General features: G+C 46.9%; 1 pseudogene; it reads left to right on the top strand.

Annotated features, from left to right (window-relative positions):
* Positions 1–1,425, top strand: part of LOC119299368 — a 31,765-nt pseudogene extending 30,340 nt beyond the window's left edge.
* The last annotated feature ends 22,481 nt before the right edge of the window (positions 1,426–23,906 follow it).

Genomic DNA, 23,906 nt, shown 5'->3' with positions numbered 1-23,906 from the left:
TATGACCATTAGGTGGATTGATATTTTGGGATAGCTGGCGCATAGCACGGCAACGGTCGGAATTTTGAGTAGCAAAATCCTCAGGGCTATCATGTTCCTCACTGTGAAGGTAATCCACACTGGCGAATTCCTAACTCCTCAGTCAGGACAAATTCCTTAGAGACCAGAAGAACTTCGTCTCTGTCACTGAAGAAATTGATTGAACTGTATGAGATTTCCAATGGCTTCACTCGAAGGGATTGGTAGGTGTAGGATTTTGAGTTGAGCATCACATGGAAATTTTTCCTTAGTATTTCCTCGACCCCCTTTAACAATATGGTGTTTCCTATGACTCAAGAAAGAGAAAATGAAACTACGAAAACAAAAGTCTTCACGCTTCATGTTCCTCGAAAGAATACCAAGTCTTCAAGGTCACACCAATTTCTTCACTTTCAAAGTCTTCAGAAAGTCTTCAGAATACCAAAGCCTTCAGTCAAAGAACTTCATTTTAGGGGTCGACTTTCTCTGTAAATATCAAACTCCTCATGGACTTATAGACCTGTGTACACTCACAAACGCATTAGTCCCTTAACCGATAAGTCTTCAATACACCAAAATCACTAAGGGGCACTAGATGCACTTACAAACTGATGCTCTCATTTTTGTCGAACTGATCGCCTTCTTTATGAACTGATGCACTCGGTTTGGACCTATGTTACCGGACTCATGGCATTTTCATCCCCGCAATGCAGTCGCCACAGTTGCCACCGCCGTCGAGGAGCTCTAGCTGCTCGCCCTGAGGGCCTTCGCGGGCGCCGACTCCATCTCCGGCATGGCGGCCTCGCGGGCGGCAGACTAGACCGACCTCTCCCTCTCCCTTTCCCTGGTTCCCACCGCCACGCCGGCGCTCAACAAGGACAACTACCTCGCCATCTGCCTCACCGCGCTCGCCGCCACCAGCAAGGAGCAGCAGGCGAGCGCGTGGAACCCGTCCCCTACCCGGGCTTAGGAGCTGCGGTTCAGCTGCGCGGTCTGCGGGAAGGAGTTTGCATCGTACCAGGCGATCGACAGGCACAAGTCTAGCCACCGCAAGCCGCCGCCCACCAGAGAGTGCTGCATTGCCACGCAGGCGTCCATGGGCGGTGGGTCAGAGGCGAGCGCGGTGGCGTCCTCGGGCGAGAGTAGTGGCGGCCTGCATCAGTGCTCGTCTGTGAGCGGGGCTTCACGACCGAGCAGGCGCTCAGAGGGCACAAGCACTGCCACTACTGGGATGGCACCTCCGTTTCCATGTCCATGTCCGTCTCCGTGTCGGCATCCTCTGCCGTGCTGAGGAACTTCGACCTAAACCTGCTGTCGATGCCGGAGAACGTAGGGGTGAAGAGGTGGGACGAGGACGAGGAGGTGCAGAGCCCTCTCCCCACCAAGAAGCTGAGTCTTTTGCTATAAAAGAAGGAGAGATGGCCAATGGTCAACCACCCCTTGATTGATTTGTTCATTTGTTGAATTCGATTAGGTATCACCATGATTTGTTGATTTGTTGTATTTATAAGGACACAAAGAAATTAAAACTATGGGCTTAATTCCATTTCCATGCTCCAACGCCCTTCTCTGATCTCTTTGTGTCCATGGTGAGCCGCGCTTCCCGATTTTCCTGGGTTGCTGCTGTACTATCAGAATAACTGAAACTTTGGCATTGCTCGCAAGACTGTAGCACCAGGGTTGCGGTCACTGACTGAACCTAGCTAGTCTGCATTTTTTTTGTTCTTGATGAGAAAGATATTTACAATTGATTTCGTAGTCGCAATCGGTCTTCAATTTAATTGACGATTTGGTGGTGAAACTAAACACTTTTAGGTACTGATGATCAACTACAAGCTAATCTATCCAAGTGGGACTGCCACTGCCATCCTCATAAACGGTTCCACACACCTCAAGGAGATAAGAATGCAAGGTCCGACCCTTTTTATTTTTCATTTCCTTTGCGTGAAAAGGACATCTTCTTATTCCCAGCTACGATGAATCAAATCATGTTTTAACTGTGTAAAAATGCTTTAGAAACGGATGGCCCGGACTGATTTAGAATTTCTTTCAACCTTTATCGCAACAGGCAGCAGGTCCGTGGGATTCCTCAAGTACTTTGGGATCAGCTTCTTCTGGAGCCTCTTCTAGTAGTTCTACACCGACGGCGGCGTCTGCGGCTTCCTCCATTTCCCCACCTTCGGGCTAAAAGCCTGGAAGTAAACGTGACGCCTATATGACTTCTTCTTTTTTTCTCTCGCTAAACAATTTTTAAGTTTCGGTGGTTGAAAAATGAAAATGCATGAGAGAGTTAAGCATTTTAAATCCTCAATGATTCTGTCGCCAAATTTTTCTTTGACTTCAGCCTAACGTATGTTGGCACCGGGATGATCTGCTCGCACCTCGTCAACCTCTCCCTCCTCTTCGGCGTCGTCCTCTCTTAGGGTGTAATGTGGCCGCTCATGAGCAAGTAGGAGGGGAAGTGGTACTCAGCCAAGGCGTCTGCCAGTAGCATGACATGCCTTTCAACGGTTTACGATATCATCGTCCCCGAACTTGCATCATTTGTATCGTTAAACTGATGACATTTTTATAAAAGAAAATTGTTTTGTTTCTTTTTAACTCACATTTCTTGCAATGATGTTCTGGACTTCTTTTGTTTTGCCACTTGAACTTTTACCAACTTGAATTACCGCGTATGGATGAGCACTTGAACTTACAGAAGTGAAAGTTTTTGGTTTTAAATTCATATTTATTTCCTTGTCCGAACTTATGGTATCATCATTATCGAACCTGCATGGTTTGCGTAGCTGAACTAAAATAATTTTTTACCCAAATAAATGTGTTGTGTTTTTTGTTTGAGCATAATTTCCTCGGTTCCATTGACGGACTTCCTCAAATTTCATAGACAAACTGACTATGTTTTATTTTTTGAACTTACATGCTAGTAATAATTAAACATTCCCATACAATTTTTTCACTATTCATGGCATCAACCGAAATAGGCAGGAGAGAGCACTATCAAACTGATCATTGTTTTTTATTCATACTGATCAATTTTTTTAATTCATACAAATTTTCCTTTCTTGCAGAAACATCTAACTGTTATGTACACTTTCTTTAAGAAGTAGCAATCAAATCATCTGACAAAAAATTTGAATTTGCAATTAGTGCTATGTGTACATATTTCATTTTTCGATCGTTCTCATTGTCTACGTCATGTACTTCATCCTCAACCTGTTGGTGTCCTTCGTTCTAGTGATCGGCGGCGTCATAGTGTGCTAGTGATCAGCATCCGTCCAAACCTCTCTCGTGCTACAGTACAAAGAGAAACAAAATAGTGAGAGAAAAGAGCAGTAGATTGAAACAAATTAGAGGTGAGCTACAAAAACATTAAATTATTCTAATAAATTCCTATGGTCAGTAATATCCATAGTGAAGCTTGGTTGTATATAGTACTGACCAGTACTAGTATTTGTGTAAGTCGTAATGATCAGTACTGCTACTTTTGTCTTACTAATGAGCACTCGTGCTGATCTAGCTAACATAGCGAATTTTTCATCTAGTGGACTTTTTAACATTATATTAGAAAACGTGAGATACAAAATAAACAACTAGATTAGAATAGAAGCATTGGCTTATATTAGAAACGATGAGCTAGAAAATAAACAACCAGATGCGAATTTGCTTCAAGTCAGGTTTACTGTTTGTGAATTTGATGCATGTTGCACTATAGGACTGCTACGGGTTTGCAAGTTGGACTTGAGTACTTTTAAATTGTTTCCATTGTATAGTGCCAAAATCCTCACCACAAAAGAACACATCTGCATTACACATATAGGAAAACTGAACTTTCTACGTCTACTATTGTTTTTACAGAGTGGACTTATGTTTTGTTATGTACTTGAACTATTAAAGTTTTTGAAAATTATCACTATCACACTTGTTATACTTGAAAACTCTAGCCAGACTAGGAAGCCCCCAAATCCCACACAACAAGGCATGTTATATGTATTTTTTCACGAGCTGATGATTGTTCACGTACTGAAACTGAGAGCACCTAGTTTGTGTTTCAGGAATTAAAATAGACGTCCTGAGCACCCCATTTCAGCAAATGTTTGTGCTATAATTCAACAATAGAGAATACATATAAGCAAACACCTATTTTTATGGAGAATATACCATTTTGGCGACCTTCATGTGACTAGCGGTGTCGGAGGTGATCTCGTGTCTCCTGCTGCTGCAGGTTGACGAGGAATAGGCGTGACAATGAAAACAAAACCAGTGAACAGAGTGGGAGTAAGCGCTGGTCGAGCGGCAGATGGAGCCCCACAACTCATGCACCTGTGTCCACCGCCGACCGCCGCCAGCCCAGCCAAACTCCATGAGGTCCACCTGTTCCACATCGCCATCATCGTACTCCATTAGGATCTCCATGTACATTGCATTCCACACCTCAACATGGAAGCCCACCTTCAGCCAGGAACTCGCTTGGGAACCAACTGCTCGACCGTAGACCACACTCGTCCTTGTGGGACTGCCACAAGCGTCAAGGTCAAACTGTTGCACAAAATAAATAAATCAGGAACTCATGGGATGTAGGGTCAAAATGTTGCACAAAAATATATGGTTTCTCTTTTTGCTCAGACATTCCCACAAATGTACCAAGTGCACAGGTTGAACTAATCTCGTGCACGGTACGAACTTGCTCGAGGGTAGGCTGGGAGCTACGAGTGGAGGAGCACATAGAGGTGAACTTCGACTCGGAGGCTACATAAAAAGAGGAAGGGGAAAGGCCAGACCTCACCATTGCGTCATTGAATGGCCCCTGTGTGACCAGTGAACGGACTGTGGTGACGGCGGTGAATGGACTGTGGTGCCGGAGGTGAACTGCCTGTGGCACAAGGGTGGTTCTTTTCCAAACTGGTCGTGGTTTGTTTTTCGAACTTATCTAGATTTAAGATATGAACTTCCTGGCACAATTCTTTTTCGTCCATACAAGTTTACTAACCAACATGACTGCAATATAGGGAGGAACGAAATTGTATACCAGGAGAAGTACACGCTCATGGATCTCCTTTAAATCGGTGGCACGGACAGGGTGTTAGAGGATGGTCGTGAGCCTGCAAATCCAGTGAGGGAACTGAAACCAGCAGTAGAGTACTTTGTCAAACCAGGATTGCGTATACAAGTTTGTTGAAATGGGGCAGTGAAGTCTCACTAGCAGTACTTCTCATGTAGTAATACATGGACTTGCTATTAAATACACATGGACCTGCTATCTTTTCCAATTCTCTTGCGCTTCCTAACCGTCTTTCGCTTCGCCTCCATCGGCCATCAGACCCTAAAGGTAACATGTGATCATGCTTGTCAGATATATGTGCTTCAGGTGTAGAGCCATCCATGCCTCAATACAATTGATGTCTGGAGCTACAAAAAATCAGAATGCGCAAATGGACTTCACTGCCCTATCTAAATTTTTTGTTGAATTATCTCTTCTCCATCTTATTATCAGTTCTACACCTAAAGATAAGTTAGGCAACTCCAAGCTTGCTTTCGCAACATTGGATTAGACACGTATGTTTTACTTCTGATTAATTACCTGATGATTGAGCAGTTGATGGTTGGGGTTGTGCTTTCTTTTTCTCGCATGATAGTGGGTTTGGGCCCTGCAGAAGGACTACCAAAATGTTAATGCTGCCCACTAGATCATAACATGCAAATATAGTCGTGCTCGTGCATATGATGAATATCTGAAAAATAGTAGATGAAGATACAACGTTTCCTCTGTTTGTCAAGCAATTTCAGCTAGTGGTCCGCAAGCAATTTCAGAACACCATGCATTTCTAGCTAGTGAAACATGTGACGAAGAACTTAACTCAAAAAATAGGATTTTTGGAGTGGAAGAAGGTGTCGAACGTTGGGTGAACCTGCTACCCCTACTCCTGCGAACTGACGACTCCGGTGAAGTGAAGCTGATGGAGGCGGGGTTCACGAGCAGCGGCTGGTCGCACCGGGATTTGGCCGCTATAGGGGATCCGCTACCCCTATTCCTGTGGACTGACGGCTCTGGTGAAGTGGAGCTGATGGAGGCGGGGTTCACGAGCAGCGGCTGGGCGCACTGGGATTTGGCTCTGTAAAGATGAAGTGCAGCGTATATATTTTTTAGTTGAAGAACTAGTAGTCTTGCAACACAAGAGGCACGACATGGTGCTATTAACTACTCCCTCCATCCCATAATGTAAGACGTTTTTTGACTCTAGTGTAGTGTCAAAAAATGTCTTACATTATGAGACAGAGGGAGTAACTTACGGAGATCCTTTCTACTTTGTAGTAGTAATCACAAGAGGCGCTACCACACGATTCAGACTTGTCCCAGCTTCATCTTGCCTAACTTCACAACAGATCGCTTGTAGGCATGAACATAAACACCTATAGGACTGCACAAACCACACAAAAATAAGTTAGTTGTTAACTCGTGAGGTAGCCAGAATCAGCTCGGATGCAATATTTCAAGAAGCCTGGCTCCCACAATTTTTCTCCTCTACTTGCTCTCTCTTCACCCGACCCTTTTATTCCTATCTTGTTTATCAAATCCAGATGCATTAGCAACAATAGCTTGGCTCCAAGAAGAAAAATGCATCGCATGGGGGCAGCAGCGTGCAACTGGGGGCATGCTCCCCATTTTTTAGGGATGCATGTACATGTTGCAGCCGAAGAAATACCATGGAGCTTTTCTGAAAACAAACTATGAACTTTTGTGGAGCTTTTTGTTGGACTGAAGCATTTAAGCAAACACCTGATGGCATCAAGAAAACAAGTGATTACAACATCTAGCAACAAAAGCGATGGTATAGAAAAATTGAACTAATGTTTTCTGTCATTCCAACAAACCTCCAGCATATATATTTTTGAACTGATTTTTATTCTATCATTGTACGGTCGTCGTGTATGAGGGAATTAGAAAAAGGCTCTATCAATGATGTTTGTGTGTGCGCGCATGTGATTTAATCAATCAATGATGATGGACAACATTCGTATGTACTGTGCCTCCCATTTTGAACATACACATTTTTTTTCAGAAACGCGTGCCCCTTCACTCATTTTTCTGCTAGATTGTCATGGAAAATTCATACACCAACAAAATTGATCCTGCATTTGAGCAATGACACTAAATTTACATGTGCTTCAGACAAACAACAAACACATAGATGAACTGGCCCTCGTATGCACACAACAAGCATCCGATTCCATATACCTGAACTTCTAATTATTAATATACTTGAACTTATTCATTGTCAATGTACATGAAGTTTTAAACTTGCCTAGGAGTAATACATGAGCCCCAGCCCCCAATACAAGTATCATGATGGCAATCCATACCAATGACCGACACATGATGAGTAGGCGGCCAAGGTGGAGGATGAGTAGGCGGCCAAGGCTATAACGCCCTCGATGCAGCTATATCTCCCACGTGTCGAAGCACGACTTAGAGGCATAACCGCATTGAAAGCAATGTCGCAAGTGAGGTAATTTCAAATAACCCATGTAATATATAAGGGAAAGAGATACATAGTTGGCTTACAATCGCCACTTCACACAATTACATGAATAAAGCATTACATCAACCAGATACAATCAAGGTCCGACTATGGAACCAAAATAAAAGAATACTAACCCAATGCTACACAGATCCCCGATCGACCCCAACTGGGCTCCACTACTGATCAACTAGAACGAAACAACACAAAGGACAAGATCTGCATTGAGCTCCTCCTTTAGCTTGGTTGCGTCAGCTGCACGGTAACCTCGGCACCTACAAGCTGGTTTTGGAAGTATCTGTGAGTCACGGGGACTCAGCAATCTCACACCCTCGCGATCAAGACTATTTAAGCTTATGGGTAAGGTAAAGGTATGATGTGAAGCTGCAGCAAGCGACTAGCATATATGGTGGCTAACATACGCAAAAGAGAGCGAGAAGAGAAGTTAAAGCACGATCGTGAAACTATGATCAAGAAGTGATCCTAGAACAACCTACGTCAAGCATAACTCCAACACCGTGTTCACTTCCCGGACCCCGCCGGGAAGAGACCATCACGGTTACAACCGCGGTTGATGTATTTTAATTAAGGTCAACTTGAGGTTTTCTACAACCAGACATTAACAAATTCCCATCTGCCCATAACCGCGGGCACGACTTTCGAAAGTTCAAAACCCTACAGGGGAGTCCCAACTTAGCCCATAACAAGCTCTCATGGTCAACGAAGGATATTCCTTCTAGCGGGACGACCCGATCAGGCTCGAAATCCCGGTTACAAGACATTTCGACAATGGTAAAACAAGACCAGCAAAGCCACCCAGGTGTGCCGACAAATCCCGATAGGAGCTGCACATATCTCGTTCTCAGGGCACACCGGATGAGCCAGACCTCAGGTGGGCCAGCCCAGAGTTGCCCCTGGTAGCTCCGGACATCGCTCAGTTTGGACCAACACTCAGAGGAGCACTGACCCGAGGGTTTAAAATAAAGATGACCCTTGAGTCTGCAGAACCCAAGGGAAAGAAAAGGCTAGGTGGCGAATGGTAAAACCAATGTTGGGCCATGCTGGAGGAGTTTTATTCAAGGCGAACTGTCAAGGGGTTCCCATTATAACCCAACCGCGTGAGGAACGCAAAATCCAGGAACATAACACTGATATGACAGAAACTAGGGCGGCAAGAGTGGAACAAAACACCAGGCATAAGGCCGAGCCTTCCACCCTTTACCAAGTATATAGATGCATTAATTAAATAAAAGGTATTGTGATATCCCAACAAGGAACAACATCTCCATGTTCCAACAAGGAACAAACTTCATCTTCACCTGCTACTAACAACGCTATAAGAGGGGCTGAGCAAAGCGGTAACATAGCCAAACAACAGTTTGCTAAGACAAGGTGGGTTAGAGGCTTGGCTTAACAATATGGGAGGCAAGATAACCAAGTGGTAGGTATCGCAGCATAGGCATAGCAAAAGAGCGAGAAACTAGCAAGCAAAGATATAAGTGATTTCGAGGGTATGGTCATCTTGCCTGAGATCCCGCAAGGAAGAAGAACGAGTCCATGAAGAAGACAAACGGACGTAGTCGAACGGTTCCTCACAAATGTGACGTTATCGGAACCAACCCGAAGAAGAAACACCGGAAAGAAGCAAACAACATAGTAAACAACCACTACATAATCATGGCATGATGCACAATCAAGTATGATGCATGTCCGGTTTAAAGAGGCATGGCATGGCATGGCAAAATGCACAAGCAATCCTACAAATTAAGTGGAGCTCAATATGCAACAGGATGCATATTGACGGAACACCACATTCGAGTTACTTAGTTCGATCTCGTTTATGTACCCAACAAGATTAAATGTTGATAGCAGGGTGAAGCAAAGTAAAACTACCTATCTAGTCAAGTTTAAATGAGGCCGGAAGCAACGAACAACAATTCCGGTAAATCCCCATATGCATATATTAGGTTTGGTGCTGTTCTGCCCTAAACCATATTTTATAGTTGTTAAACATGCAAAGAGATGCCACCAAGTTAAACTAGGCAAAAATCTACCCCAAGTTACATATAAAGTTTATTAAATTCTGAGTTACGGTTAAATAGTTATGAAATAAATCATTTTAAAAAGTTATTTAAGAAAATTAATGCAAACAGCAGTTTGAACATTTTAAACATAGATGAAAATGGCAGATTATGAAAGTAGATAAAATTCTGAGCATTTTACATATATAACATGTTTTATTTGGATGCATGGTTCAAAAGTTCTTAGTAGTTTAACATAGGGGCAGTTTTGTAAATATGCCATGCACTGGTTAAATAGAAAAAAACGTTCAGCGAAAAAAAATGTGTCTCGGGCCGAGTCTGTCTAGCCCAAACAGCAATAAAAAAAGGAGGCGCTGGGGAGGCCTCACCCATGGGCTTTGGCCCGGTTCAGTGGAAGAAGGTTGGCTTGGTGAGGAGGGGTGCGCTGGGCCGACAAAGAAGTAGGCTGGGCCTGGTGCTTGCCTTGATTGGTCAATGCGAGCCGACCTGCTCGTTGCTACTACTCGACGCAGCTGGCGACGACGGGGATGGAAGCAGAGGCGCGTTAGAGGGGCTGGGACCAGTGGGCGCGGCGGATTCGGGAAGTACAAGGGTCGGGTCAGTGGTTTCCGGCGATGAGAAACTCCGGCGATGGCACTGCTCGAAGAAGAAGGCGATGCCCTGTGCGGCAGCGGTTCCCTGTGGAAGAAAAAAACAAGGAGGAGACATTCAGAGAAGAATATAGCAGAGAAGGAGAAACAATCCGGGCACGGCCTTGGCGCTGGTATTGGTCGCCGGCGACGGGGTCCTTGTAGGTGCGGGCGGTGGACGGAGAAGCTCCGACGGTGGCGCTCGCCGGCACGGTGCCGAAGACGGCAGGGGAGTGAGGTAGCAGGCTGGCGTGGAGGAACTCCGGCGGCCATGGCGTCCGGACTTGGTGGGGCGACGAAGAGGAGCAGCAGTGGACAGGCGCGGCTCCTACAGAGGGACTTGGCGCGGCGATGGAGCAGCTTCCGACAGAGCCGCGAGGGAATTGGGCGCGAGACAGGCGAAACGGAAGCAGCAGCGGCGGGGCTTGGAGCTTCAAGTGGTTCGGGCGCCCATGGGTCTCCTGTTGATGAATAGAGACAAGGGAGCGATGAAGAGAGAGGGGAAAGCACGGGGAAGGAGGAAGGGGCGCAGGTGAGGGCACAGAGGAGCTCCACTCCTCTGGATCGAAGAGGGAGGAGGAGGCTCTCGATCAAGGCGGCGGGGTTCTCTGGTGGCTTCGAATCGAAGAGCTCGGGATCGAGGCTGCAGCGATTTGGGCGGCGCGCAGAACGAGGGAGGTGGTGGGAGATCTGGTTGGTGGGAGGGGATCCCAAGTAAGACATGAAAGAGGTGGTTGGCTGGCGGCGGCGGGATGGGAATGGGTGTATTGGACCGGTAGGGGCTAGGGTTTAGACTGATATTTATACCGATGAATTTTGGTTAGGGGCTAACTCGTCCCTCCGATCAAAATCGGACGATCGCGAATAAAATAGCTAGGGAGTCCAATTAACAAAACGGAGACATTTTGTAGACGTTTGGGGATGATCCGGATCCAACGGTGACGACTGCCCGGGTCGGGTTCGGGACAACTTTCGGCCGCGTGCGAGGGGAGGTCCGCGGGCTGACGAGAGGGGTTAGGTTGGGCCTGGCGGTAGGTAGTGGACTGTGCATAAGGGCTCGAGCTGAGAGAAGAGAAGACAGAGAGGCCCGGCGACTGTTTCCGGAGACCGAAAACGTCCAACATTAGACCGACTATAATGTCGCTATAGTTATCCGTTGGGCTATCAAACAAACTCCGAATGCGATGAAACTTGACATGTGGTCTATCTACACTATAATAAGACCACACGCCAACTTTCATCCCATTCCGAGAACATTTTCCGGCCACTTATAAAATATTATTTCGGACATGCCGCGGGCGCGTGCAAGTGTGGTTGGGCTCAAAACGGACAACGGACGGAACTGGGGAAACCCGGACGGATGCAAGTTTTGAAAACATGATGATGCAATGCACATGATGACATGACAAGATGCAACACGCAAACGAATGACATGGCAACAGCGAATAACTGGAAGACACCTGGCGCAACGGTCTTGGGGCGTCACAACACTCCACCACTACGAGAGGATCTCGTCCCGAGATCTAGAATGGCACCGGAGGGAAAAACGGAAGAGAAAAAGAAGAGGTAAAACTAAGTTGCTCCTTTGACAAACGAGTGAAACCACGAACCTTGAGAGGTTGAACAAATTGAAAGAAAGAATGCAACAAAGAAGAACAAAGTTGAAAGCACTCCGGTAGGGAAGAGTAACAAGGAAGAACGAATTCGGACAGCACTCCGGTTGGAAAGTGATATGAAACTTGATAACATGGAAAGAACTTGTGCAGAGGACACAACACTCTGGTTAAATGGATAAACCAAGAAAAGAACACGATCCTGACAAAATAAGAAGATGGGTTGAAGAGAGCAACATCACAATGCCTCCGGAACAAAAGAAAGAATGGAATGGAATGAACGAAGGGAAACAAGATCTTCTATCTCAAATGAGCTTGAAAAGGCATCCTTAGGAGAAGTGTCGAACGGAGTTGTTGGAAAACCAACAACGAAAAGAGTAAGCTTGATATGGTCTGATGGAATACATCTCAAATTATGAGGTGACAACCTGCCACTCACGGGAAAAGAATTGGATTGGTATGACCAAGGAGACAAGAAAATATCTCACCGGGAGGATAAAGAAGAACTTGGATCATTTATAAGCACCGTAAATAGCAACAATCTTTAGGGAAAGCTTTAGGTGAAATATAACCCAAGATATCTCCAACAAAGAGGTTGATGGATTTAATATATCCCATTCTTAACAACCTATGAATCATGAAACATGAACTCGACTTATCAAGAATGACATAATACCATCTCAAGAAGATAAGAAAGAACAAATGCACTCCAGATTGCAAGAAGAAGAAAGCTTGAGCTTCTTAGAAGAGAATCTCGATGAAAAACTTAGAGAAGGAATTAAATCCTTGATGAACCATCATGTAGAACCTCCATGAAGAACTCTGGTAAACAAAGGAATGAAAAGAAAGAGAAGTTGAAAACCCAAGGTGAATCCTTGCAATGATTAGATGGATCTACGCGATGAAATAAATTGAGAGAGCTTGGAACCCTGGAAAAGAAAGATGAATAATTGAGATCAAGACTTTTGAGGAGGCACCGGAATAAGGAATTAATCACTTGGATGAAACAAGAATAAGAATTATGTTATGCGTATCCTTCACCAATTAAATTGATGACAAACAATGGATTTGGCATACTAATTACTCTCTTAGAAAGGATTAAGATATATATTGCGCAAACTTGAAGGGGCCTTCAATGATCCACCGGTAGGATTTGAAAGAACAAAAGAATTGATATGATAACGAAGGAAGAAGAATCTTGATGAAACCACCGTAAGAATTGAAAATGAACGAAGAGAAGATAAAGAAACATCGGGAAGAATTATAAAATGAACAAAGATGCTTGAGAGAATTTAGATCCAAGTGAAGCGAATAGATCATGGACCGATTAAAGATCACTTGAACGATGCACCGGTAAGATTGGAGAATGATAATTGAAAGCTGAGAATGAATAAACCTGAAATGATGGACTCCGGATAATCAAACTGAGAAGACTCTTGAATAGCTCCTGATAGGTGAAAAGAAATCTCACAACCGAAGAGAATTATGAGAGGATGGCAACAAGCTAGAGCCATGAATCTTCAAGAGAACGAAGCAAGATTTAGAGGAAAACACTTCTTCAGTCTTCAAAATCCGAGAATGATGACGAGAAACACCACCATGAATTGTCGAGCCACTCCGGAAGAATCAAAAGCGAAGAGGTTGAGCCAACAATGAAAAGAATGTGGACGATCTTGGAGAAAAACATAAGAGTGATGATAATTCATTCTTACGTCAAACTTCGAAAAGAATTTGATGGTAGCTCCGGGAAAATAGAAGAGTCAGGTAAGATCCTAGGGAAAAAAACCTGTGGGTTAGGGCCCACTCAAGAGAAAACACCGTTAGAATGATTAGAAGATAGATTGCACCGGTTGAATTAAAAGGCTTGAATGAGATAACATCCTCAAAATAGCTTGAACGGATTAAGAGTGGAAACACGAATCTTCTGAGATATCTTTAGCACTCCGGAACAAAAGAATAGTGCGAAGTCAATGATAAAGAGGTGCACCGACATGAGAAAAGCATTGGCCAAAATGAAAGGACTATACTCAATACCAAAGCTTGAATTGAATCCACCGGAGAATAAAGAGAACGAATAATGATGAACTTGAAGCTCTGTTAGAATCTTCCTGAGAATCACCGGATACGAATAATGACGGAAAAGAATGGAGAGACTTCTCATCAATAAAAAGATACTTGATTAAGAAATCTGAGTCCTTGAAGAAACAAGGGTGGGAGGGCGGGAAAAAAACAGAGGCAACTTGGAGACGGATGAAACAAACACCGTTCAGAAGAAACTGATACTTGATCTTGTGGATGTTGAAATGATTGGATCCACTTAAAGAGAAGCACACCGGTGAAAAGGATTGACATGACAAACTCGATGATCGAGAAGGATTAGTATTCACATAGAAATATGAGAACACCGTTTAGGAAAAATATGGAATCAACACTTGACTTCGAAGCAACTCGAATACCACAACTCAAAACAAAACAAAGGATTGGCTTGCAGAATAAGCCGGAACAAACATATGATAGAGATTTCGTCTGAAGTTTTCGTGGTGGGGCCTACACGGGCTCGAACGTACAGCACCATCATGTACAAGGCAGTGCACATGACATATGAAGCGTCCCCGAGTCGACATAGCCAAGGACTCTTAAGACACAACGAGACCACTGTAAAACCAACCGTGAATAGGCGAACCACTAGACGTAGAACCCCAATTTCATATCATACATCTATCAAAAAGATATCCTAAGAGCTACTTGAATTCCTACTTATAAACTCCCGAAATTTTCCGGTTATGCAATCAGGTGTTGGGGATACAGGGGAAGCATAATATCTCACTCAAAACTAGCAAATCCTACATCCAGCTGTATCCATCCTTCAACACATAACCAAGAAACCTTCGGAAATCATCTACCTCAACCTTCGAAAAGCATCCGTTATATGAGTTATGGCAATACTCCCGAACTCCTGCCCCAATACTGGGTGGCGTCGAGGTTATCTCACCAACAACTGCATAAAAGAGATTTTCGATGTCGGCGAAACTATCTCAGGTATTCCAGAACTACAACGATAAAATTGTGACGACAACACCTCAGAGCTCAACTTCCCGGGACACTGCCACAACCCCTAAATGACAGGAGGCACCAAGAACAATGTTCTCATCACAAATCGATCGGAACGATTCCAAGATACCCGCGTGATCCTAAAAAAATTTAGTGAAATTTGAGAAGAGAAGAGTCAAAACTCTATGTCAGGATGCCTTACCAGAGCGATCAAGGGACTGGGGAGTAAAAAGAATTCCTAAACTCTTCGATATATAATTCCTAAATGACTCAAAACATTTTTGTAGACTCAACAACGGCTGCTAATAACGATCAAGCAGTGGGGGCTCCTAAGGTCGGGGAGGGCTCTGATTACCAACTTGTAACGCCCTCGATGCGGCTATATCTCCCACGTGTCGAAGCACGACTTAGAGGCATAACCGCATTGAAAGCAATGTCGCAAGTGAGGTAATCTTCACACAACCCATGTAATATATAAGGGAAAGAGATACATAGTTGTCTTACAATCGCCACTTCACACAATTACATGAATAAAGCATTACATCAACCAGATACAATCAAGGTCCGACTACGGAACCAAAATAAAAGAAGACTACCCCAATGCTACACAGATCCCCGATCGACCCCAACTGGGCTCCACTACTGATCAACTAGAATGAAACAACACAAAGGACAAGATCTGCATTGAGCTCCTCCTTTAGCTTGGTTGTGTCAGCTGCACGGTAACCTCGGCACCTGCAAGCTGGTTTTGGAAGTATCTGTGAGTCACGGGGACTCAGCAATCTCACACCCTCGCGGTCAAGACTATTTAATCTTATGGGTAAGGTAAAGGTATGATGTGAAGCTGCAGCAAGTGACTAGCATATATGGTGGCTAACATACGCAAAAGAAAGCGAGAAGAGAAGGCAAAGCACGATCGTGAAACTATGATCAAGAAGTGATCCTAGAACAACCTACGTCAAGCATAACTCCAACACCGTGTTCACTTCCCGGACCCCGTCGGGAAGAGACCATCATGGTTACAAACGCGGTTGATGTATTTTAATTAAGGTCAACTTCAGGTTTTCTACAACCGGACATTAACAAATTCCCATCTGCCCATAACCACGGGCACGGCTTTCGAAAGTTCAAAACCCTGCAGGGGAGTCCCAACTTAGCCCATAACAAGCTCTCACGGTCAACGAAGGATATTCCTTCTAGCGGGAAGACCCGATCAGGCTCGGAATCCCAGTTACAAGACATTTCGACAATGGTAAAACAAGACCAGCAAAGCCACCCAGGTGTGCCGACAAATCCCGATAGGAGCTGCACATATCTCGTTCTCAGGGCACAGCGGATGAGCCAGACGTCGGGTGGGCCAGCTCAGAGTTGCACCTGGTAGCTCCAGACATCGCTCAGTTTGGACCAACACTCAGAGGAGCACTGGCCCAGGGGTTTAAAATAAAGATGACCCTTGAGTCTGCAAAACCCAAGGGAAAGAAAAGGCTAGGTGGCGAATGGTAAAACCAATGTTGGGCCATGCTGGAGGAGTTTTATTCAAGGCGAACTGTCAAGGGGTTCCCATTATAACCCAACCGCGTAAGGAACGCAAAATCCGGGAACATAACACCGATATGACGGAAACTAGGGCGGCAAGAGTGGAACAAAACACCAGGCATAAGGCCGAGCCTTCCACCCTTTATCAAGTATATAGATGCATTAATTAAATAAAAGGTATTGTGATATCCCAACAAGTAAACATGTTCCAACAAGGAACAACATCTCCATGTTCCAACAAGGAACAAACTTCATCTTCACCTACAACTAACAACGCTATAAGAGGGGCTGAGCAAAGCGGTAACATAGCCAAACAACGATTTGCTAGGACAAGGTGGGTTAGAGGCTTGGCTTAACAATATGGGAGGCAAGATAAGAAAGTGGTAGGTATCACAGCATAGGCATAGCAGAAGAGCGAGCAACTAGCAAGCAAAGATAGAAGTGACTTCGAGGGTATTGATGAAGCTATGTACCTAGGGTAGGGGCATGGACCTGTCCTAAGAGCCCTACCCAAGGACATCCCTGGAAGAAGTGACCTTTCAATCGACTTGAAGGTATCCCACTCAACGGATTCAAGACACTCGACCAGGAAGCTACCACTCGACTACGAAGCCAACCACTCGACTGACAGGAGATCTAAAGTCACTCCACAAGCAAATGGTCGGCCATTAAGTAGTCTTTATGGTCATCATAGCACTTTAATAGGGACGTTACCAGTAACGCCCAGTCTTAATGTATTTTAACCCTGTGTTACTGAGGACCGAAGGGGTCTAGCGAACTCTATATAAGCCACCCCCTCCTCAGTAGCAGGGGTTGGCACCCCTGTAATTCATACACACATAATCCAGTCGACCGCCTCCGGGCACCAAGACGTAGGGCTGTTACTTCCTCCGCGAAGGGCCTGAACTCATACATCCTGGTGTATTTACAACTTCTCCATAGCTGAGACCTCGCCTCTCCATACATACCCCCCTACCTCACTGTCAGAGTTAGAACCACGACAGTTGGCGCCCACCATGGGGCAGGAGTCTTAGCGCCTAGTTAGAGAAGTTGCGATTTTTCCGATCCCTTTGATCATGTTTTTGTGCGGAGATTTGGTGGAGGACCACGAGATCCGTCTCGGCGCACTCACGTTCATCGCCGACAACTCCGCTTGGCTTCAGGAGGCTCCACTCGACATCGACGCCCTCCCCGTCCGTGGTGCGACGCACTTCCGCGCATGTGTTCGTGGCGTCCTCCTGCGGCAGCTGTCGACCCAGTATCGGTCGGCTCCCGTGTCATCTTCCCGCCCTGTCTCCCACCGGCGCAAGCGCTCCGGCCGGTCGAGACTTCAGAGGTGGGTGAGGCATGCCGTGGCCCGCCAGTCGGCAGCCCCACAAGTCGCGGCAATCGAGCCCGACGAATCCCTCTACGGCCTGTTCGACCTGTCGACTGGCTCCGCGGAGACCGCATCCGAGTGCGACAGCAGCGACCCGGCGGCTAAGGTTCTGGCGGTCGATGGAACACACAGTCCTCCCGGGTTCCCTCGCACCGATGGAGGCGCGGGTGGAGGCGACCCGTCGCATCCCCACGATGAGTATCTCCCCGAACCTCTCACGTCATTGCAGCGAGAGGAGCTTCGCCGCCGGAACATGGATGCACTCCACACTCCTATCGTCGGAGAAACCCCCGAGGCTCGGGCCTTGGAGGACGCGCGCTTGGCTAACTTGGCCAAGCGCACTCGACTGGAGAATCTCCAGCGAGTACTCGACGAGCAAGCGCATCAGCGAGCTCCCGAGTCCAGTCGACGTTAGCTCTTCTCGCCTACGCAGGTATATCGAACCCCAGTTCAGAATTTGGCGGTCGCGGCCCGTATAGCAGAATCGATTCAGCCCTCCCAGTCGGAGGCTGGCAGGGGCTTGTTGCAAATCAGAGCATTGCTCCGGGCAGCGGGAAACCAGAATTCCGCTGTTTCTCAGTCGCGGAATAGGATCCACAGTCGATCCGTTGCAACGGATACAGTCCAGTCGGCTCACAGCCCAAGATCGCCCCCGAGGCGTGAGGGACGCGGAGACCGGCACGATCAGTACAGAAGAAATGAGCAGTATGATCACCGGTTCGATCGACGTCGAGTGCCAACCCCTCCCCCGAGGAGTGGGTCATATGCGCCTCGACAGCAGGATGACAGACACCCTCATAGTGTTGGGCGGAGAGTTCCAGTCGACCCCAGGGACCCAGGCTTTGATGCGAGATCCATCCTCGTTCAGGGTCTGGTTGACAGGAACAGAGCTCACCGAGAAGGCCACGACAGGGATGCGCCTGCCAGCAGCAGAGTATGTGTTTCGGGGCCAGAGTGTTTCAGTCGAGCCATCAGGGCCGCGGTGATTCCTCCCAACTTCCGGTAGGTGACTGGAGTCAGCAAGTTCACCGGCGAGTCTAAGCCTGACACTTGGCTCGAAGACTACCGAGTGGCTGTCCAGATTGGTGGCGGCAATGATGAGGTGGCTATGAAGCATTTGCCTCTCCTGTTAGAGGGCTCAGCCAGAGCGTGGCTAAATCAGTTAGCACCCAGTAGCATCTACACTTGGGAGGATCTCTCTCGAGTGTTTGTCATGACCTTTGAAGGAACATGCAAGCGACTGGGAGGCCTTACAGAATTGCGGTCTTGCGTGCAGAAACCGAGTGAAACTCTGAGCGATTACATCCAGAGGTGGATCACTTTGCATCACATAGTTGAGAATGTACCAGATCACCAAGCAGTTTGTGCCTTTAAAGAAGGCGTCAAGAACAGAGAGTTGAACCTGAAGTTCGGTCGGACCGGAGAAATGTCTCTGAATCGGATGATGGAAATTGCCACCAAATACGCTAATGGAGAAGATGAAGATCGACTCCGGAGTGGCAAGCAGAAAGCAGTCACCCAGGAAACCAGAGGCAATTCCAGTCGAAAGCAGAAGCGAAAGGCCGAGCCAGCCGCTCCTGGGGAGGCCCTGGCCGTAACCCAGGGAAAATTCAAGGGAAAACCCAAGGGGCCTTGGAACCCCAAGAAAGTCAAGGATCAAGATGGAAATGATGTTTTGGATCTGCCATGTCACATCCACACCAAGAAAGATGAAGAGGGTAATCTTATTTACCCAAAGCATACCACTCGACAGTGCCGGCTCCTGATCCAGCAGTTTCAGGGCAAGCAGTCCAAAGACAAGGAAAAAGAGTCAGACAGAGTTGAGGACAAAGAAGATAGTGATGATGGATACCCCCAAGTCAATTCCACCTTGATGATCTTTGCTGATGTCGAAAGCAAAAGTCAACTGAAAGTCATTAACCGTGAAGTGAATATGGTTGCCCTGGCAACACCCAGCTACCTGAAGTGGTCTCAGACTGCCATCATGTTCGACCAGTCCGACCACCCTGCGCACATTGCCACCCCTGGGAGGCAAGCTCTGGTGGTCGATCCAGTTGTCGAAGGCACTCGACTGACCAAAGTCCTGATGGATGGTGGCAGCGGCCCGAACATACTGTATGCAGAAATGTTGAAAGGGATGGGCATTCCGATGTCCAGGCTCAGTGCCAGCAACATGAGTTTCCATGGAGTCATTCCTGGAAAGAAAGCCGAGTCACTCGGCCAGATTGCTCTCGATGTGGTTTTCGGTGATTCAAAGAATTACCGCAAGGAAAAGTTGACATTTGAGGTTGTGGACTTCCAAAGTGCTTATCATGCTATTATGGGCCGGCCAGCTTATGCACGCTTCATGGCTCGACCGTGCTATGTGTATCTCAAGTTGAAGATGCCCGGCCCCAGAGGTGTGATCACCGTTACAGGCAATCGGAAGAAAGCAGAGGAGTGTTTTCAGAAAGGATCAAAGATCGCTAATGCTCAGATGTCAGTAGTCGAGCTGCAAGAGTACCAGAAGACTGCTGATCCGAGTGAATTGCTGCGAGCCAAGAAGCCTGCTTCAGAATTAGCTTTTCAGTCGTCCGGTGAAACTAAGCCAGTTCACATTCACCCGACCGACCCCAATGCTACTCCGACTCACATCTCAACGGCGCTCGACTCCAAATAGGAAGAAGCGCTCATCCAGTTCCTCCGTGAGAACTGGGACATCTTCGCATGGAAGCCTTCTGACATGCCTGGAGTTCCCAGGGGGCTGGCTGAGCACCGTCTACGAGTCGACCCGAAGTTCAAGCCTGTGAAAGAACATCTTCGATGGTCCGCCGTCCAGAAGAGGAAAGCTATTGGCGAGGAGGTGGCTCGGCTCTTAGCAGCGGAGTTCATCCGAGAGATTTACCACTCCGAGTGGCTCGCCAATGTTGTCATGGTCCCCAAGAAGGACAAGTCACTTCGCATGTGCATTGACTTTAAACATATCAATCGGGCCTGCCCGAAAGATCATTTCCCTCTCCCCCGCATCGACCAGGTAGTCGACTCGACCGTGGGGTGTGAGCATTTGTCTTTTCTAGATGCTTATTCAGGGTACCATCAGATCCGTCTGCATGGACCCGACAAGATCAAAACGGCTTTCATCACCCCATTCGGGTGCTTCTGTTATGTCACCATGCCCTTCGGCCTCAAGAATGCTGGAGCCACATTCATGAGGATGATTCAGAAGTGTTTTCTCACTCAGATCAGTCGGAACGTAGAAGCATACATGGATGATATTGTGGTTAAGTCACGGAAAGGTTCCGACCTGCTGACTGACCTTGCCGAAACCTTTGCTAACCTCAGAGGATATGATATCAAGCTCAATCCATCAAAGTGCACATTCGGAGTTCCAGGTGGAAAGTTACTCGGTTTTCTCGTTTCCGAACAAGGAATCGACGCCAATCCCGAGAAAGTTGGCACCATATTCCGGATGAAGCGCCCTGTGCGTGTGCACGATGTCCAGAAGCTTACAGGTTGCTTGGCCGCTCTAAGTCGATTCATTTCTCGTCTCAGTGAAAAGGCATTGCCTCTTTACCGACTGATGAAGAAGTCTGACAAGTTCGAGTGGACTCCAGAAGCTGATGCAGCGTTTGCAGAGCTCAAAGCTCCGCTCTCCACCCAGCCGGTGCTTGCTGCCCCAGTCAGTAAAGAGCCTCTGCTGCTTTACATTGCGGCCACGGGACAAGTTGTCAGTACAGTACTTACGGTCGAGTGGGAAGAAGAAGGAAAGGCCTTCAGAGTTCAACGCCCAGTATATTATGTGTATGAAGTTTTGACTCCTTCGAAGCAAAGATATCCCCATTACCAGAAGCTTGTATATGGGATTTACATGACCACAAAGAAGGTTGCACACTACTTCTCGGTGCTTGCTGCCCCAATCAATAAAGAGCCTCTGCTGCTTTACATTGCGGCCACGGGACAAGTTGTCAGTACAGTACTTACAGTCGAGTGGGAAGAAGAAGGAAAGGCCTTCAGAGTTCAACGCCCAGTATATTATGTGTCTGAAGTTTTGACTCCTTCGAAGCAAAGATATCCCCATTACCAGAAGCTTGTATATGGGATTTACATGACCACAAAGAAGGTTGCACACTACTTCTCTGACCATTCCATTACAGTCGTCAGCGACGCTCCACTGTCAGAGATTTTTCACAATAGAGATGCAACTGGTCGAGTGGCAAAGTGGGCGATTGAACTCCTTCCCCTAGATATCAAGTTTGAAGCAAAGAAGGCTATCAAGTCCCAAGCAATTGCAGATTTTGTCGCTGAGTGGATTGAACAGCAGCTTCCGACTCAAGTTCCCTCGGAGCACTGGACCATGTTCTTCGATGGATCTAAGATGCTGAATGGTTTCGGTGCTGGGGTAGTATTGGTCTCCCCCCGAGGAGATAAGCTCAGATATGTTCTCCAGATTCACTTCGATTCCTCCAATAATGAAGTAGAATATGAAGCACTCTTGTATGGGTTGCGCATGGCCATTTCACTCGGCGTCCGGCGCCTCATGGTCTATGGCGACTTAGATTTGGTGGTTAATCAGGTGATGAAGGAGTGGGACGTCAGAAGCCCAGCTATGACTGGCTACTGCAACGCAGTAAGAAAGCTAGAAAAGAAATTCGAGGGGTTAGAGCTTCATCACATCCCCCGACTGAAAAATCAAGCAGCTGATGATCTAGCAAAGATAGGCTCCAAGAGAGAAGCCATTCCCAACATGTCGCACAAGAAAAAAGCAAGTGTGAAGGCTGCCAGTTCTACTCCAACATGTCGCACAAGCTAGCATCAGCTCTGAGGACCATTCCACTCGTCTGGCCCTTCGCTGTTTGGCGACTGGACATGGTTGGTCCACTGAGAACAGGCAGGAGCGGATTCACACATGTGCTTGTGGCAGTCGACAAGTTCACCAAATGGATTGAAGCCAAGCCTATCAAAAATCTTGATGCTAGCACTGCTATCAGTTTCATCAGAGAGTTGATATTCAGATATGGGGTCCCGCATAGCATCATCATTGACAATGGGTCAAACTTCGATTCAGACAAGTTCAGAGCTTTTTGCGCCTCTCAAGGCACACGAGTCGACTACGCGTCGGTCGCGCATCCCAGTCGAATGGACAAGCTGAAAGAGCAAATGGTCTGATTCTCAAAGGACTGAAGCCTCGACTGATGCGTGATCTCAAGCACGCAACAGGTGCTTGGGTCGACGAGCTTCCGTCAGTTTTGTGGGGACTGAGGACCACCCCGAACCGGTCGACTGGAAGAACGCCATTCTTTCTGGTTTACGGAGCCGAAGCCGTCCTGCCGAGTGATCTGCTTCACAACGCCCCCAGAGTCGAGCTTTATAACAAAGATGAAGCAGAGCAAGCCCGGCAAGACGCAGTCGACCTCCTAGAGGATGAGAGGGAAATGGCTATGATCAGATCGACCATCTATCAGCAAGACTTGCGTCGATTCCATGCCAGAAATGTGAAGAGCCGAGCCTTCCAAGAAGGAGATTTGGTCCTCCGAGTGGATCAACAGAAACCACACAAACTTGCTCCTACTTGGGAAGGCCCCTTCATCGTCACCAGACTCCTCCACAATGGAGCATATCATCTCTACAACGTTGATCTCCGGATCGACGAGCCACGAGCTTGGAATGCGGAACTACACCGCCCATTTTACACTTGAATTCTCACTCGGATGAGGTGTAATAAGAAGAACTTCTGTAGTTTTCTTTTATCAAAGACAAGAGTGTCCCAGTTCTTCCTGTAATTGCTGTCACTTTTGTTTGCGTACGAAATCCCCCAGTGGGTGGCTTAGCTGCGAATCCGTTTCGCCTAAGTTTGCAAAAAAAATCCTACCGAGTGGCGAGCCAGACTCCCACTCGGGGGCTTAGCTGCAGCCCAGTGCTCGCCTAAGTATATGAAAACCCTACCGAGTGGTGAGCCAGATTCCCACTCGGAGGCTTAGCTGCAGCCCAGTGCTCGCCTAAGTATATAAAAATCCTACCGAGTGGAGAGCAAACCTCCCACTCGGGGGCTTAGCTGCAGTCCAAGTACTCGCCTAAGTATATGAAAACCCTACCGAGTGGTGAGCCAGATTCCCACTCGGGGGCTTAGCTGCAGTCCAAGT

This window comes from Triticum dicoccoides, chromosome 5A, assembly GCF_002162155.2.
Source record: "Triticum dicoccoides isolate Atlit2015 ecotype Zavitan chromosome 5A, WEW_v2.0, whole genome shotgun sequence".
NCBI classification, from domain to species: domain Eukaryota; kingdom Viridiplantae; phylum Streptophyta; class Magnoliopsida; order Poales; family Poaceae; genus Triticum; species Triticum dicoccoides.
Note: the sequence above shows the minus strand (reverse complement) of the source record. Positions and strands in the feature narration are given on the sequence as shown.